Source organism: Diuraphis noxia, unplaced genomic scaffold (genome assembly GCF_037042655.1).
Source record: "Diuraphis noxia isolate RWA-SAM2 unplaced genomic scaffold, SU_Dnox_SAM2 contig0004, whole genome shotgun sequence".
Taxonomy (NCBI): domain Eukaryota; kingdom Metazoa; phylum Arthropoda; class Insecta; order Hemiptera; family Aphididae; genus Diuraphis; species Diuraphis noxia.
In genome coordinates this window covers 72801161-72822199 of record NW_028301714.1, presented here as the reverse complement: position 1 = coordinate 72822199, position 21039 = coordinate 72801161, and the positions used below count along the sequence as shown (strand labels likewise).

General features: G+C 26.7%; 1 protein-coding gene across 2 annotated transcripts in view; it reads left to right on the top strand.

Annotated features, from left to right (window-relative positions):
- The first annotated feature begins 7881 nt into the window (after positions 1-7881).
- The window catches only part of LOC107172370 (uncharacterized), an 88575-nt gene continuing 75417 nt past the window's right edge, over positions 7882-21039 (top strand). The window contains exon 1 of one of the 2 annotated variants that reach the window (XM_089226383.1): positions 7882-8187. The gene's annotated coding sequence lies outside the window, so the exon portion shown is untranslated. Of the gene's footprint in view, positions 8188-13229; positions 13650-21039 lie in introns of those variants that run through there. The other variant, XM_089226384.1, reaches the window with a different exon arrangement.

The window sequence follows — 21039 nt, the reverse complement described above, 5'->3', positions numbered from 1 at the left end:
CTCAGAATCTAAAAATACTACAATTTTTATTTTTATTTAATTGACAGATAATTTAAAAATTAAAAGTTCAATTTTAATAGAAACTCATAAAATATAATTTATTCCTCAAACATTACAATTATCAATCAAAGACTTTGATACATTTTCAAATATGAACGAATGCCAGTTATTAATGTTTAAAAATATATGTTCAACCATTTTCAAGAGGTTGTGAGTAATATTGCCGACTGGGGATATTTTTTCCGGATATTTTTTTCCGCAATTCATAGAAATAACTAATAAGTAAGTGTAATATTATATTGTATTATTATATAGTTAATATATTATATTTATATATGTATAGGTAGGGCGCGACCCGTACGCTTATATACGTTTTGACCAAAAATATTATTTCATGGGGGTCAGCACCCTAGAACCCTATACCCCTGCGTACGCCAAGGGTTATCAGTTTATCACTTATCAGTATAGGTATGTGATGTACCCTAGAAGTTAGTAGCCACTATAGAAATCAAGTTTCGAGTTTCATATAGTTTTAATTAAATATAAATAATTTGTAGGTACTACTCATTTAATGATAAATTTATTGTATTATATAGGAAATATATTGTAATTAATTTACGCTTAACAACTTCATGTTAAAAATTTCTATAATATCAATAAGTTCGATGACCTTGTATGTCAGAAACACTTTAAAATAAAATAAATAAAAATGATGGTTATTTTTATAATAAGTAAGTGAGACAAGTAAATAAATTTTTTAAGGAATATAGGTATGTACAATGTACAATTATTTCGCTTCGAAAAATGCAAATGCAGATGAAATTCGTTGGTGAACTGTTCACACTTGTACCTAACGTATGAGCTTTATATATGTACAGTAGTCACTCGGTAATTCGAAATTCAGGGGTCCGAGTTAAAAATTAGATTTATAGAGGTGAAAAATTGTATGTATATACAGGGTGATTCTTTTATCAAACAACACTCATTATTTAAAAAAGTATTGACTTTTTTCAATTTTTTTTTTTTTCAAAATTGTAGATTTACACTCTTCTTGAATTGTTTATTATTTTTATATTTTTCACCCTTATATTTATTATATACACCACCATCAACTTTTGATTTTTAAATGGTAACCTATACTTCAAATTTCATAATTTAATAAAGCTATTTTTTTAATTAATTATTACGTTAAAATTTTGAATTTAGCGCTAGTAGTTTATGAGTTATAGGTATTTAAAGTTTAGATTGGCAGAGTGGAGTGGTACGGGGTTACCCCGCAAAATGTTTGTCCACTACTCCGCTTGTCTAAACTTTAAATACTTATAACTCATAAACTACTAGTCCTAAATTCGATTTTTATGTATCAAAATTTTTAGAAAAATATTCTGCTTTGGAATATGAAATTAAAAAACTATGTTGCCATTCAAAAAAGTAAAAAACTTAAAAAATGATAAGGATAAAAAATATTTAAAAATATAATTTTTTAATAAAAGCGTTGGTTTTTTAACAACTTGAAACTATGTAAAACAATATTTTGAAAAAAGTCAATACTTTTATAAATAATGAGTGTTGTTTGATAAACGAATCACCCTGTATATACATATATATATATATATATATTATTACGTTTATTTTGACATTTATTTATTATGCATAATATTATTATATTTTAAAATTATTAATTGATATTTATTTATCATATATAGGTACCAGGTACCTATTATTATATTAGAGTAAACCAAGCCATAAGATATTCTTCCAGATCGGTACTCACATTTTTTTTGTCTGATCTACGATGAATAAGGTGTTAATATTGTAAGATAGTCCTTTTTGTTTAAGTATTGTTGAAGGTGTAGAAGCTGGGATATCAAAACGTAGAGCAACATCTTTTTTTTTCACCTGCTCAACTGGCAACTGCCGCGATCACTTTTTTTTTTTTGTCGGCAATCGATAAACACTTGTACTTTACGGTCTTTACGGGACCTATATCGCGACTGACTATGTTTTATCCAATTTCAGTAAAGGTTTAACCATTGCAGAGGTTTATTTTGGTAAAATGATATGATTAAAGCTTAGATTAATAGGTAGATAAGATTACGATAACATTTATAAATTATGATAATATTTAACCACCGTCGTTAGTAGTTTCATTACAAACAAGTTAAATAGATTGTACACAATCTTTATACAAATGAACTTACATATAAATATATAATTGCGTTTAAATAAATTCGAATTATAGAGATTAGTGAAAAAAAAAATTCGAATTGTAGAGTTGCCTCGCTGACAGACATTTCAAATTATCGAGCGGATCGAAATACACATGTATTTCTTCTAATTATAGAGGTTTTCTTAGGGGACTTAGCATTTAGTTCGATTTATGGAGTTTTTAAAATTATCGAGTGACTACTGTACAAGTATAATTTTAAAATGGTGAACGAATAAGACATTTAGACTTAAAAGTTTCTCCACTATAATAATTCATATAGTGATGCTGAGAGAATTAGACACATGATACTGAAAAAAAAATATTATACATGTAATTGGTGTATCTAGATACAATAGATACATTAATTTATCAAAAATACATTATACATTGATACTCCATATTATCAATGTATTGAATTTTATTAACTATTAACTATATTGTCATCTATACATAAATACGCAATATATATTAATATTATGTACATACAAATTGAATAATACAATAATTCAATATACATTTTAAATTTATTACTAATACATCGCTATATGCCTATATTTAAAAATTACATCATTCAAATAAAAAATTCATAACTCATTACTCTTCATGAGTTATTATGGCTCTACTTTTTATTTTATGAGGAAAGACTTACACTCATATCTAGGTAGTGAATTCATAAGTAAAATGTTTTATGCAATAAAAATAAGTAATAACAATATACCTATGCTTTATTCTTAATTTTAAAAGTATAAACTTAATATAACTAATTATATTTTAATCAACCTAACAAAATCCCAACATATTTTCACATTAAAAACGCTTTATCCAAAACATTAAATTATTAGGTCAACATTTATGTCAATAATATTAATTATTACCTATTATTATTTCCCTATGAACATTTTATTATAAACACAAATAAGTAAAAATATCTTCTTGCATTTTTAAATGTAGCCGGGTTTTTATCTATCTCAGGATATAGAAACATTTTCCACGATACCTACACTCATTGGTAAAGTATACTAAGAAGTTGGAATACTGTAGGAAATGTATTTGTATCACCATTACATTACTTATCTAAAGCTATTTATGGGAATTTATTTACAATCCACACGTATAAATTTTTATTACAAAACTCAAGATTATCTTTAATAATATAAGAACATATTTTCATAAATCATATCGTGAAATATACTGACAGTTGCAGGTAGATTAGTATCCAAACCCAATACCTACTTTTAGACTTATAGTCCGTCTTTGCTCAGAATATGCATCATAATATACAATATTTTATCATTGAATTCAAATCCAACACATACAATATTACAGTGAGGTACACTTGACATCAACTATACTAAACAGTAGAGCAGTTACCTACTTTCCCCATTTTTATAATTACGTATATCTTGGTAGGTAGGTAACACATATATAATTATAATATGATGTACCTATAATAACTTAAAAGTTTCACCATGTGCCAATCGGGTTTTTTATTTACTAGTATTATTTACATAGTAATAGGACATTATGCTATATATAGGTATGCTGTAAATATAGCCATACTATAAGAGGTAAATGTGGTAAACCCAGATTATACCCCAGTACAACTGTCAACTTTCAAATTGGTGAGTCTCATTTGGCAAACAGAAATTTGTATCACTTCACGAAACTCCTCAAGTAATACCTGCAAAAATATCACAAGAATCTGAAAATATGGTATTTAGATTTTAGTTTTAATATTTGAAAATGTATTCCATAAATTAGAATTTCGATAAATTCTTTATAAAAGTAATAAAAGGGGAAAATAGGTTATCGCTCTGCTGTACAACAGTATAGTAGTCGAGTGTACCTCATAACGACTCGTATAGTAGGCGCTATAATAATTATTGTGTTAAAATTCAATTCAATAATAAATCATTGCATACAATCATGAAGAAATATGCAGTCTTAGGTATATATCTTATTCGTTTTGAAAGCAATTGGTAAACGTTTTAATTTTTCCGAAAACGGAAAAAAAAATTATTGTCATAATTATTGAATAGGTAAATATTATTTATAGACATACATCTGAGTGCCTTTCCTGCTTCCGCACATCTATCGTAAAATTGTTTGTAGTTATAAATCAAAGCGTCGAGAATGGTATAATATTATATGCGTCGAATCCCTATTCTCTACGATAGACGATACTACGATACAATGCAATAATATATTATTATGTATAGCAGGGATGGGCAACTGGCGGCCCGCGTACCTTTTTTATCTGGCCCGCGCTACAGAAATAGAAGTGGATTTTACTAAATTGTCTATTGAAAAACCTCATCCTCAAGTATCACATTAAATAATAATTGTAAATATAAATAAATAAAAATAAAAAATAAAATTTTAATTTTTTTTTGCTTTCTCCTGCGGCCCGCTAGATTTTAAAGTATTTAAAAGTGGCCCGCTAGTTACTTTGAGTTGCCCATCCCTGATGTATAGTATTATTTATGATTGAGAATTTAGATAATATAACAATTTATTTCCTGGTCTATTTTTCTATTTTTTTTTCATTATTAATTTATGTCTATAGTTTCTTATAAGTGATACACTAATATCTTATACCTATACAATAATATATTATAATATTATATTTCCTCAAAGCCATAGTTAAAAACAAATTTCGGGGGAGGGGATTCCATGATTACGGTATTTTATTACATTATTATTACTTTACTTAAAATGCTCATTAAAGACAAATGACCGCATTCATTAAACAGTAAACACAATAATATTAATTTAAAATAAAATTTTACACCTAATATTTATAAAATAAAAGGGTTTAAATGATGATATATTAATTTTATTCTGAATATTAAGAATATTCAGTTATAACTGTTATAAGTTATAATTATGTTGTAATGTTGTGAACATCTTAAGAAATAGAATGTAACATACCTAATATATTTATATGATGTAGTCTTTGTGACTTATGTAACCACTTCTAGTTCATAATACATATAATATAGCCTATAGCTACATAAAATTTGTTTTTCATTATTATTACACCATATACCTACTAGCTACATCAAAAGAAATTAATGTAAACATTTTATTGTTAATTTTCACAATTTAAAATTGAATTTTGTAAGAACCATGTCATTTTTTATTGACACTGTACCTATATTAATATTAGTATTTCATAGTTTATATTAATAATCAATTATATATTTATACTATGAATATTAAAAAAATTGTGTAAAAGTCTTAACAACATATATTAATAATATTGCAAACAAATATACAAAATGTGAAAATGTTACGTAATAGTAACGAAAAAATAAAAATTTCAATTAGATAGCCTGCAGGTACCATACCTTGTGACAATAGCTATTATGTACTATCATACTGTATTATTTGATAGAGTTGTATCTGAAACGTAGAGAAATAATATTACTTTATATGATCCGCAGCCCGTTCAATAATATTTTATACATTGAAAATATGTAAATTTAAAGTTACTTATAAAAATAAACTTCAATTAAGTACCCATTAAAACGGATTTCAAATTTAATTTAAAGGAGTACCGAGTAGTTGAACATGAAATATGAAATAGGTAATTATAATAACTCCAAGCATATTTAGTACCTATGATAAAGCACAAATTCGAATAGATTGATTTTTGTTACCAAAATGTTTTTATGAATTCCATCATAAAACAAAAAAATATATATGACACGAAAACTATACCATGTGTAAAATAATTAATATTATTGGTATAAATATTAGTACACATTCACTGTATAAAGTGTATATAATACTTTACTGATTATTTTTTATGAACGTTGACAAAATAGCATATTATGACATTTATAAAAAGTCAGTAAATATTAAACATGTTTCATTTTATTTGATCGATCTAAAAATGAACAAAAATAAAATGTATTTTGAATTTTTAAACTATATTCTCTGTTTATTAATTAATCGTATATGGCGGATATGCTTTAAACGTTCTTCTAATAATGAATGAATTATAATATGCGTTAAAGATATTTTATTTTAGATTCCGGGCGGAGCGATTAATGTATTGATTTTCAATGATGTGTGTTTTTTACTATCTGTATTATTATAAAAATATATTAGTTAATTTAGCTACCTATCGGATGTTTTACCATTATTTGTTATAGTATTAAATTATTATATGCAGCATAAATTGTATCCTAATAATATTCTTCTTTCATTATTTCTCCAAAGGAAAATAAATTAATAAGCTAATAAATACTTTACTTTATACGTAGGTAAAGTATAAACGTGTCTAAGATTATAATATACAGGGTGATTCACTAAACATGCTAACCCCCTTTTTCTTTAATAATGCAGTTATTCAAAATCTGATTCTTAGAATTTTTAAATAAACTCGAAGACCATATTTTTAAATTCTTAAGATTTTTTGTACTATACTTAAGGCGTGTTCTGTAGCGATCCAAACTTTTACTTTTCAAATGATAACTCCCATTTTTACTGTACCTAAATTATTTAGTAGATTTTTTTTTTTTAAATGTTGATGTATATTGAAATCAAAATTCCAAAGAGTAGTTTTTGAGTTATTTAATTTAGTGTTTTAAGAACCATGGTTTAGTTTTATAAGATATGTGGTGTATGGTGAATTTGAAAATATTAGTCATTAATATTAATCTGTCAACATAAATAATTTGTAAAAACGACCTAAGTATCATAAATACTAGTTCCAATAGTACATGTATATTTTATAATTTTGTAAGACGATTTTTAAGGACTATATTATCCTTGGTAAAAATATATTAATAACTAAGAAACTACTCATTTTAATTTTTAATTAGGTAAATCAAAATTTAAAAAAAAAATGTATTTACTAAATAATTTACAGTTAAACAGGGGGGTTCTCATTTGAAAAACAAAGTTTGTATCTCCACACGACACTCTTTAAGTAGGTAGTATAAAAAATGTTGAGAATTTGGAAATATGTTCTTTGAGAGTATATTTGAAAATTCCAAAAATTAGAATCTGAATAAATTTATTATCAAAGGAAAAATGGAGGTGAGCATGTTTGGTGAATCACACTGTATACGTGGTACCGATATCGGTACAATTAAAATTTAATACGATTGACTTATATTCCTCTAAATATCAACCAGTCGATCGCGATACCGTAATACACAATATTTTCATACGAATCAATGTATAAGCGTTTTTTAAATTGTTTAAATAGGGAGGCAGTAGGATTGGATAAATGTATGATAAAGAGATGTATTTTAAATATAATACAATTAAAAATTTTAAAAATTAATCATTATTGCAATAAAAAATAATTTATTAAAAAAAATTAATAGATATTTTTTAGTATAGGGTCGTACGTGAATAAATTAAACGGTATCGATCTACCACCGCAAGGCATTTCGCGGTACATGCCTAGGAACCTATAAACTATAATAATAATATATACACATCATAATATTGATTATCAATGATGTTATTGTTTTTTATTATTGTGTGCATGTACCTGTAGCGGTGTAGAGCGCGAATATACAATGGTTGAGTCTTCGCCGTTGCACGATACAGACCACGGTATAAAAATATGTACCTACTAGGTAACATAAACACAGAGTATTATAAGTACTTATGTTTTTAGCCAGGTGCGCTCCCACAACGACAACCGGTCCAGTGTTGGCCACGGCGCCAGTCAGTGAACAGCGCTGCAAATCTCGTGATTTACGCGCGGAAAAACGTGTAGGTACGTCTAATAATATACGCGGCATATTATAATGTTGCACGTGTGTGCGTACAGTGCGAGTGCAGCGATCGGGCGTTTGAATTGTTCAGAAATATTTTTGTCATGCCCACGACTGTTATATTGGTAGTTAGATGCCGGTCATTCCGATACCACAAAATATTTAGGTACTTATACCTTCGCACGTACAATGCGACAAACGAACAAAATATAGTATATACCTGTCTACAGTAAAAACGTGAGTATGAACTTATATTACCATATTATATTTATAGTGTAAAAATTAATAGATATATATATTATTTATATTTTACCTAGAAACATTGATCGCATAGGCACATATACATTATTGTTGGCAGAGTAGTCAAATATTTATTTATTTATGATTTACCTATAAAAACAAATAATTTTTCCAACAACGTTTTTATTCTACATACACTTGGGTAACACAACCTGACTTATTTTATCTTAAAAAAAAATACTCTATACCTAGATAAAAATTATATAGTAATTCTGAGTGTCACTGCTGGGTTACTCTTCTCATATTTTCTGTCTTTGTATACATATTTATGTTATGCACATATGCTCATTGTAAATACCATTACAGATTGTATATTATACTTCAATAAATTTTAAATTAATATTTAAATATTTATTATTTCTTTTAATAATATTAATATTAACATAAAATAAATTGATAATCAAAGACCACGTATTAATATATACCTACAAATATTCATTAAATTATTGATAATGATACTATAGGTACTTTTAGTATATAAAACTTTAATAAATATACATTATTCTAGGATTGATAGCGCCATTTATATATTTATTTTTTTACACCATTTATAAACCATAACGGCACATAAATATAAATTAAATACTATATACTAAATACATTATACATATATAATATTTTATATTATATACGAATATACGATACTTAACATGTAAGTATTAATTCAGGGTTGTATTTTAATTGACGTTTTTTTTCCAATTGATATTTTAAATTATATTATATTATCATCGTCTATGATGATTGGTATGTTTATAAAAAGAAGGGTAGCCAACTGCCTATTCAGACTACCTCGTGCGCACAATTATTGGAAAAGATATAAGGGTGAAACACCTTTCTTCCCGATTTACTGGGTTGATATATGTCATTATTTAACGATAATTAAAGATCATTACTTTTTTTTAAACTATAAATTTTGAGTTGTGACAGTCTTGTTTTAGATGTGTGATTATTATAATAATATTATCGATTTGAAATAGACTTCTTATTAAAGACTTAACAGCTAATAAATTCTGAACGATAATAATTGTATATAAATATTAAAAATTTGGTAATTAAAAATGTACCCCAATAATGTAGGTCTTACAGGATATATTATATGTATAGGCGTTTTAACAATATAATAGATAGGACAAAGTATTTTCCGTTTATTTTTGAGGTTTTTATATTATACGGTATGGGACATAAGTACATACCAAATATCGTTTCATCTAAGTACATATTGTTATTTATAAGATCTTTAAATATATCAGTTGGCCAGAGATTCTGAACGGATGTGGTCTCAATTATTTAGAAACAATGATGTCTCTGAGTTTATGTTTCAGTTTCTGGAAAACACTTTTTCACGATAGTAAAATAAGTAAAAAGTTTTAAATGTTCCTATTATTTTTCAATTGTATAGTAATTGGAAAATCATTTGAAAACTGTGATATTTATTACACAATTTATTTTTAATTGATTAGGGGTATTTAATATAACGTAATACGTATATAATGTAATAATATATGATATATGATATATTATGTTACATAACTGTTAGAGGTTTCTAATTTAAATTTGTGAAAAATATTAGAATGTTAGATTTAAATTTGGAGCTATTTGTGAAATTTGACTTTTTGACAATTTGATTTAGATATTTCTGCACGATCATTCAAGCTGTCTATCTGGAATAAAGACGATTAAATCACTTATTGGTGATCGTAGAATGTAATTATTGGATTGAGACTGAACAATTCTTGCATCAAGTATCACCGGGGGATAGTGGTTTTTATTTTACAGAAACTACGTTTAACTGTTCAAGCAGGATCATAAAAAAACCATTCAATCATATAATCTATTTAAACTTTAAACATTTTCAAAATTAACGTTGAAAAACTATTATGGAAATTACTATATTAATATATTATACGGTTGTGTTAAAAATTAATTAAAAATCTTTTATGTTCAAAAAAAGATTTAATTATAGGTAAGGGGGCTTACAATACGAATTATTCAGTAAAATCGAATAAGTTAGTTATCACAACGTACTGAACGTAGCATTATATTATTATGTTATTTACGATAGTAACCATTAAACAATAATAATTGGATAATATTGGTGTATACAGTGTGATTCACCAAGTTACTCATCTCTATTTCTTCATTAAAAATAAATTTATTCAAATTCTGATTTTTGGAATTTTTAAATATACTGAGAGACCATATTTTTAAATCTTACAATATTTTTTATATCTTCTTAAGGAGTGTCTACTCCTATGACTATAGAAAAATTCTGTTTTTATTATCAGAACTCATTTTTTTAACAGAAAATTATTTAGTAGATAATTTTTTGGAAAGTTTTTACATGTATACTTGTTTAAAAATTTAAACAAGTAGTTTTTCAGTTAATAAAATGTATTTAACCAAGGGTAACAGTCCTTAAAAGTTGAATTATAAACATATACAATTTATTATGTGTCATGTTGTATGTAGTACTTATATTTTATTATACTTGACAATTTTAGATCCTCCAGAAAGTCAAATTAAGTTTTATGAGCGTTTGAATTTTAAATTTTTACAACACTGGATTTTCACTAGATTTCTCATTTAGCGATTTTCTTATTTTGGTGTAACTCTAAAACAAATGACCGCAGATACTTGAAATTTCCACTGAATGTTTACATTGGCATTTTCTATATTTTATAAGATTTTGATTTGTTTTGAGCTGTTAATTGACATTTTAATTTTTTAGTTTTTTTTATCTATAAATATCGATAATAATTTATTTGTTTGATAGAAAAGCTTGAAAATTTAATACTAGGCTCTTAACACATTGTTACAATATATAGCAGTTGAAAAATATTTTTAAAAAAAATAGGCACGATTTTTTTTATAAGCATTTAAAGTTCAAATTTTGACTAAAGATGTAAAAATTATGGCAATGTTCAAATTATCTTAGATGAAAGATCATGAAGTTAGCAGTCGAAAAATAACAGAAATATTTTGTCACAATTTTTTTTTTATAAGCATTCAAAGTTTGAATTGTGACAACATACGTAAAAATCACAAAAATTAGTAAATTATTTTATTAAAATTAAATTTTTATGAGCATTTGAAATTTAAATTTTTACAACATTGGATTTTCACTGGATTTCACATTTAGCGATTTTCTTATTATGGTGTAACTCTAAAACAAATGACCGCAGATACTTGTAATTTTCACTGAATGTTTATATAAGCATTTTCTACATTTGATACAATTTTCAAAATATTTAGATTTGTTTTCTATAAATATCAATAAAATAAATTTATTTGTTGGGCAGAAAAGCTTGAAAATTTAATACAATTTTTTTAACACATTGTAACAATAGCAGTTGAAAAATATTAAAAATACATAGACATGATTTTTTTTATAAGCATTTAAAGTTCAAATTTTAATTAAATACGTAAAAATTACGGCAATGTTCAAATTACCTTGGATAGAAATTCATAAAAAATTTTCCTTTTATATCTAAGATTTGAAAATGTAATACAAGGCTCCTAACAAATTTGTACAATAGCAGTTGAAAAATAAAAGAAATGCGTTGTCACAATTTTTTACAAACATTAAAATTTTAATTTTGATAAAATATGTAGAAATCACGAAAATTCGCAAATTATTTAAAGCTAGAAATTCATAAAAAATTTTCTTTTTAAATCTAAGATTTGAAAATATTTAATAATCTATAATATATCCTAGACAGATAAACCGTCTCTGCTCAGAATCGTTTTTCGTATACAATGATATAATATCATTGGATTCAAATTTAATTCCATCCATTACAGTAACCCACTTGTAAAGTTGTAACCACTATACAGCAGAGTGACATCCATGACTTACCCGATTTTTTATAAATTATAGTCGTTGGTAGATCTATATTGATTAATAAAATCTTCAAATCACTATTATGGCCCCATATATCTTCTATACCCAAATTATGATATACCTATTATCCTTGGTACATAAAGTTAAATTACTCAAAAACTCCACATTTGAATTTTGATTTACGAGTAGATACGTGAAATCCATTGAATATACATAATTATAAGTTAAAGAGGAGTGGGTACTCGTTCTCATTTGAAAAACAGAAGTTTGTATCTCCTCCGCATGACACATCTTAAGTAGTATGAAAAAATCACTAGAATTTAAAAATACATTTAAATATCTTCAAATATATTTTTAAATTATAAAAATTCGATCTTCAATAAATGCATTATTGAATAATTCAAAAGGGATAATCATCCTGTATTATCTTGTACTCCACCACGAGATTAATTGTTGTCTAATCTTTGATACACGCATTGTATTGATTTCGTTATTTAACTTATTTTAGACCTCAAACAAAAGTATGATTTCGAGTACATGTGCAAATAGGACATTTCTCTGAAAGAATGCTTGTATTGAAAATAAGTTAAGAAATTAAATAAACGCTATGAATGTACAATCAATGCCAATCATTTTGACTGATGTATATAATGTTTGTGCTCATCTATTTATTATGCATACCTTACATTCGCGTCAACATTATTAAGATACGTGCATGATGCACGGGGTACCTATAACATATAGTGTACAATTATTATTAACGGCGGACCTATGGATTATTAGAGTCAATTGGTGGCGACAGGAGGTCATGGTTCTGCTGCAGGTGGTGCATACTGTTTCGACGCCTAATGCCTATATAATAATTATAATATTATCATTATTATTTATTGCTATCCGTGTAATATTTAAATATTCTTAATAAACGAGGACCAGTTAAATAATTTATTTTTATACATAATTATTCACCAATTGGTTTTCATTTAACGAACATTTCCCCCTCGAATGTCTCGCCTGTATCTAACTTCCTCATCACCACCATCATCATCATCATCATCATCATCACCAGCAGCCCACGTATTTACAACAAAATATTATAAATCGATAGCATATCAGGAATCTCAGACGCACACCTCGTAGATCCATATTATAATTGACGTCCAGCGGCTGCTTCAGTGCAACGTTGTACTTTGTAAAAACGTGCGTGTAACAGATAATAATATACTATTGCAGTTTATTTACGGAGTACGAGCACAACGACTTACATTTGTGGACGATATTATTATTATTATTATAACTATTATTTATTGCCGTTGTGTGTGAATAACTTGTACGAATTCGTCGTGACGGAAACAAACGGGAATCGCTAGGGCCGTTTAAAGTCTTTGTTTTTTATTCGTTCCAATTAGAATTATAAATATATACAGCAATACATATCCGTAAGATGATTTATATCCAACTTTGATTCGGTTTGACAATATCATATGATATCATACATATGAAAGCGTTTACTGTCGAACGTCGTGTTCCATAACCTGCAGTAGACGAGGACAAAAAATAAGTGAGTTTTTTGTGTGGCTTTATATTTTAAATTTCTCATAAAAGTGAGTGATGACGATGGCCTTGGAAGACGAGACGTGCGTATAATATATCCGTAGCACCTTTAGGGTTGCCATTTATTCTAAATCATAATCCAGGAAACTTGAATGACCCTTCATTCTGTTGAAAAAATGTCTTGAGAATGATGGTATAGTAACTTGATGCATATACACCAGCTGTATCCAAATACCTATAACTGTCCTATCAACCCAGATTTCACTGTTATAGTGATGTGTACAAATGATATATATCTATACTTTATACTTATATTACATAAATTACGAGTTTTATGAGTGTAATTTTGTAATTATTGTCGATAAAAAATTTTCGCTTGGTAAAAAAACTTGAAAGTATAATACAATGTTTCTTAAAAGATTAGCAAAGTCGCAATAATTTTGTATACTTGTTTGAAGTTAATATATTAATGAAATTAATCAAAATCAAGAAAATCGGCATATTAATTCGAGTGTTAGAATTTTATAATTAAACTTTACATTTTCCTTCAAAATTTTAAATTTTTATATAAATTTTCCTACATCAATTTTTTTAGTGTTTATTATATAAATGTCCATGTATTGAATTTCTATAGGTCAAAAAGTTTGAAAAATGTAATTCAAGGTTTCTTATAAGACTTTACTTTAGCAGTTGATTAATGATTTTATTATTTTTATGATTATTTTAAGTTAAAATCTTAAATTTATTTTTAGTTCAAACATTATAAAATGTTCAATTATTATTGCTAAATGTTGAAAATTTAAAACAAGGGTTTTCATAAAGTATTTAATACTTTACCAAGAAATTTAAAAAATATAAAAACATTGTTAATTTTTACAAATATTTAAGTTCTAATTTTGATACGATTTTAGATATTTTGTTGCAATTTAAAAATATTGTTTGTTGGTACTTGAGACTTACATTATTATATTGTATAATTTATACAGTATACACACAATCAAATTTTCAAACGTAATTATTATTTTGCAAAGACTAATTTAACCACTCTAGTAATAATACCTTAATAATAAAATAAAATACTTTAAGAAACGTGGACTGCAATGATGTACAGTAGTTGTCGAGTATGCCATTGAATTGTGTGTGTTAAATTTGAATTCAATGATAAATTATTGAATATGAAAAACGACTGAGCGTAGACGATGTGTTCTCCTAGCATACATGTATAAAATATAGTTTAATTTAATAATTCATGATAACCACTGAATTTTTAATATCGTAAAATTTAAATTCCAACGCTCATATAAGTAAAACAAATCTTATTTTATCCTAAACTTTTTTGTTGTTGTTAAATGCAAAAAACTTATTTCGCATTAAAATTTCTTATGTTAGCTATGAAAAGAAAATGTTGATTAATTTTGTCAACATTTGAACTTTAATAGCATGTAAAAAATATTTATGCAAATTATACATTTATATATAATTTTGAACTTTCATTAGAGAGACTAGTGAAGGCCTTCTATTCAAGGCCGTACCTATCTAGACATTTTTTTCGTGTGGTGGAGTCCAAAACATGTATATTATAATTTTATTGAATTTAGATTTTGACTTTTGATATTTGGTTAAAAATAAGACAAAAAGATTTAATCTTCTTTTTTTTACTATTGATCTTTATAGCTTTGACAACATAGACCATTAGCTTTAGAAATGTATATAATTAATTTTTTTTTTTACATCATTAGTGGCCTAATTTTATTTTATTTTCATATGCTTTTTTCTAAATTGAATGTCTTCAGAAATGATATAATAATTTTTGGTTGGCAGGCAGGACCGATAATCTCGTACAGGTCAGTTGGTATGTTCTGCTTTTTTCTTACTTCCTCGTTGGATTTTCACTCGGTTAGCAAATGTTTGTTGGTAAGGGTCGTTCCGCATGAGGTGCATTCCGTTGGTGTTTGATTATTCATAAGTTATCCATGTGTGACCTATTCTTAGTCGGGTTATATTATTATATTTGCTTTTCTTGTAAACGTTTGCGGCTATTTATATTTTGTATTATTTCTCTTAAACTTCTTTTATCAAGATATAATAAAATCAAATAAACAAAATTACTTTGACATCTTGTCATTATACACTATACAAATATGAAATATAAAATTAAGAAATAAAAATAAAGATGAATGCGCGATTACAAATCATATTATTTTAAACTAATAATAAGTTCCTATTTTTTTGAAGATCAAACTGGTTTAACATTTCATCGGGATTAACAGTAACATCTCTATGAACACTTAATAGAGAAAGCCCAGTTAGTTTTTCTTGTACTGTATGCAGTGCCGCAACTAGGCTTTGTGGGGCCCTAGTGCAAATTTTACTGTGGGGGCCCCCTCTTAAAGGGATTTTGTCATAACTTAATTTTATTACCGTAATAATTTATATTTATAATTTTTCTAAATATTCTTGTTTTTTAAACATTAAATCTTCATTATTGTAGAGTATGCATTAATAAATTACTTACTTTTGTGATTTCAACTTAATTTTTAAGCATTAATACTGTAATGACTAATGAATGTCATAAATTGTTATCATAAAAATATTAAATATTTTAACAAGTAAATAAAATATTATAAAAGTTCTTATAAGATGTGTCTTTTTACACACATTCACAATATATGATAAATATTAAATACTAAATATGAACAACTTTGCTGACAGAAAAAACATATTTAAAATTATTATTTATAAGAATTATTATTATTATTAATTCTTATTAGTTATTTATAGATTGGTAAATGACTACATAAATTGTGTAAAAACCGCTTAATTCTATACATTTTTATGTCCCTCAATGACAAACCAGGAATACTTATACAGTTATACCTTTCACAATCACTTGCACAGAACTAACTATATAAAAAATACACCTTTTAATAGATCCACCAAATTAGCTAATGATATCCAGATTAATTTTTATAAACTTTCACACTATTGAATCTTTTTGTGACTATATTACTAAATATTATCAATAGTCACATTTTTTTTTCTATTTCTCAAATTATTGTAAAATTATTATTTCTTTATTGTTTCTCCTTTTGATTTATACATGTAACTCTTTATAATTATTTGTAATCTCAATTATTGTTACACATATTATAAAACATTGTGCTCTAGCCCGTTTAAATCACAATAAATAAATAAATAAGTAGAGTTATAACGTTATAAGTATAACTTACTTAAAAGTTAAAACTTCATAATATATTGTACTTATCGGATAAAATGTACTTTTTTATATCAGTGGAAAAGGTAGGTACACATATTACTAATATGATATTAGTAAACATAAAAGTATAAAATAATTTAATACACAAAAAACAAAATTTACTTGAAAATATTATTCATTTTAAATTACAAATTAATAAATAATTGTTTTTTTAAAAAGTTCTTTTTTCGAGCTTTTTTGTTGGCGAAATTGTCAATTACTTGATTTATATTCAAATCTTGAGTTCTGTTACGTCAATATTTAGTATACTAATATTTGTAAGTCTTTCTTGTGCCATAGAGTTCCTCAAATAATTTTTAATAATTTTGAGCTTGGAAAAAGAACGTTCTGCTGGTGCTACTGTGACGGGTAATGATGTAAAAATTACACAAGCAGTTAAAACATCTTTGTACAGAGATCCTAAATCATTTTCTGAAATGCATTTTGCTAGTTCTTTAATACTTTTGATTTTTGAGATTGAATCAGTTAATATTTCTTTTATTGATAATACTTGTCTTGTAAAATCTGAACTTATATATTTTTCATAAAATATAATAAAGTCATATGTTGCCTTAACAAGATTTTCTTCACTAAATTGTAACATATTTTGTGGTTGTAAAAAGTTAAACTTATCAACAACCTCTTGTAAACCTAGAAAACGATATGTCTGTAGGGCTGTAGAGTTCTGTAAAAATGTCTTGACATGTTTTAATGTCGAAAAAGTTCGTTCGTGAGTTACTGTAGAAACCGGTAGTATAGCAAGTACAATTAGTTTTATAATATACAATTATAATTTTATAATATTTGTTGCATATTCAGCATTAATTTTATATGATATTACACCTATACTGTTTATACTAACAATAATCATATTAATTAAGTATCATATTACGATCGGTGGGGACTGTCCATTGGTTATTAGCGAGTAGAAATATATTGTACCTACGTCATTACGATTTATACTGATAACAATAAATGTCTATATAATACGTTTATATATTATTATAAAATATTTATTATTATTTATTATTTAATAATTATATTTATTATATTAATAATACATAACAAATTGGCGACGAAGAAAATAATGGTTTAATCGTAATCACTATTGCATTAGAATTTTCAAGTATTGTATTGTATTGTATTGTATTGTATTGTATTGTAAGTATTGTATTCATACTATAATACAAAATGGCAACTCCTAAGACAGAATCCATAACGAACTCCAATCAAGTTATTGGGTCACCTTGAAACTTTGAAACAGGTATGGATATCACAATTTTTGAGTCAAAGTTGACAAATTTTTTTTTGGCAAATGCCATCGAAAATAATATTCAAAAAAGAGCCATTCTATTATCATCATTCAGTGAGGAAATTCACAAAGTACTTTTTAGTTTATGTGTTCCTAGCACGCCAAACGATGTTGAGTATGAAACTCTAATGAAAAGTTTGAACAAATATTTCAAACCAATAAAATCGTACTTCGCGGCTAGGTATACATTTTATCAAGCTAATTGCTAAACAAAGACAAGATGAATCGGTGTGCCAATGGGGTGCACGTGTCAAAAACCTTGCTTCAAAATGTGGGTTTTCGTCGGAACTAACAACGGTAATTAGAGACATATTTGTTGTCGGTATGGGTTCAGGACCAATCCAAGATCGTCTGTTAGAAGAGGATGCCTCAAAAATTGGAGTTACATATTAAAATCTTATGGGCATCGCGACACCTAAAGAAGCTGCAATAAATGACAAGAGTGGCTGGAAAAAAGAAGAATACGCAGACTTAAAGTACCAAAAAAAAAATAATGGACATACTGCCAAGCAGGGGTTCAACACATACAAGGAATCAAAAATCAAATGCGCGATTTGTGGCTGTACCAATCACTTTCAAAAAGACTACAGATACAAGGACTACGAGTGCAACAATTGTGGTGAAAAGCGTCATTTGTCTACCGTATGTAAAAAGGGTAAGAAAGAAAGGAAAAATATCAAAACACAAAATAAATTTTTGTATGATAATAATGATGACGACGAAACAGTTAATTATGATCTTTCGAATACTTTTTTTCCATAATTGATCTAAATACTCAAAATAAAGCGGTGAAACCGTTTACGGTAAATTTAATCGCAGAAAACAATAATGTATAAGCTTCGAAATTGATACCGGTTCACAACATAGCGTAATTTCAAAAAGATTATATCATCAACTGTTTTGTCATATCAAATTTAAAAAAAAATGACATTTCGCTATCTGATTACGTCGACAACGACATTAAACCGATAGGAAAAATATTTGTCGATTCGGTGTACCAAAATAAAAAATTACAATGTGCCTTTATATTATCGATAATGGTGGTCCTCCATTAATATGCCGAAATGATATAAAAATTATAAAATGTTTTACCTTGTTTAGTATTGAAAATGACGTAAGTGTCGATAGTATTATAAAAAAATATAACAATGTTTTTAAAGATGAAATAGGCACTTTTAACAAATACGAAATTTCATTAAATATCAAAGCGGGGGCAGTAACTAAATTTTATAAACATAGATCTATTCCTTTAGAATTAAAGGGAAAAGTTGAAACCGAAATTGAGCGTTTAATCAAAAGCAACATTTTAGTCCCCGTCGACCACAGCGAATGGGCAACTTCAATAGTACCAATATTAAAACCAGACGGCACGGTTAGAATTCACGGTGATTTTAAAATAACAATAGATCCGGTATTAGAAGGGACTGAATACCCTTTTTCAAAAATAGAACATTTATATGCAAATATTAGTGGTTCAAAATATTTTTCGAAAATAGATTTAAAAAACGCATACCAACAAATGGTTATTAAAGAATCTGATCGCAAATATACCACTATTAACACACATAAAGGTTTATTTAGCTATACACGTAACCCTTTTGGAATAAAGTCGTCAGCAGGGGAGTTTCAAAAAGCTATGGAAACTTCTACAGAAGGTCTTGAGGGCATAGGTATATTCCAAGACGACATTATTGTTGCAGGTTCCACTATCACAGAGCACAATGCTCGTTTAGAAAAATTACTAAATGTATAGTCAAATGCAGGTTTAAGAGTAAAGTTGAATAAGTGAAAATTTATGCAAAAGTCAATTGAATATTTGGGTCACAGGTTAGACGAAAATGGTTTACACACACTAACAACACACAGATGTTATAAACGTTGCCATTGTCCCAGAAAATAAAAAATTGCTAAAATTATTTTTAGGTTTAGTTACGTATTATATAAAATTTATTCCAAACGCTGCAAATAGTTTAAAACCATTGTACACTCTTTTACGTAACTGCAGTGAATGGAATTGGATGCCAGAATGTGACCAAGCATTCAATAAAGTCAAACAAATTTTAATTTCGAAACCCGTATTGGCACATTATGATCATAATATTCCGATTAAACTCGTTGTAGATTCATCATCTTATGCACTAGGAGCAGTTCTTTCCCATGTGTACCTAGATCGTACTGAAAAACCTATAGCATATGCATCAAGAGTTCTATCTGAGCCAGAATGTAAATTTCCACAAATTGAAAAAGAAGCTTTATTAATAATATAATTATTTACGGGGTTACGAAATTGTATGACTATGAAATTTTCTATTAGAACCGACCATAAACCGTTGGTATATATTTTCGGTGATAAGAAAGGTATCCCAATTTACGCGGCTAATAGGTTAAAAGTTTAAAACGATGGGCCTATGTTTTATCATCATTCGATTTCGACATAAAATATGTGAAATCCGAAGATAATACACCCGATTTTTTATCACGAATAAAATGTTCAAAATTAAAAATTGAAAATCATAATGAAGAATGTATTAGTCTTAATTTTATTCACGAACAATCACCTTTCACATTAGACTGGTCTAAAATAAAAATTTAAACAAGTAGAGACACAATTCTCACCAAAGTATTAAACGCAGTGAAAACAGGAGAATGGAATAGTGATTTTTCTAAAAATTTAGAATTTAATTACGAAAAACTCAAATTGCAATGGAACAGGTATGTCTATTATGGGGTTACCGTGTTATTATACCAGCTAAATTTCGAAATAATATACTCAAGGAACTTCATTCATGTCATATGAGTTCTTCCAGTATGAAAAGTTTAGCGAGATCA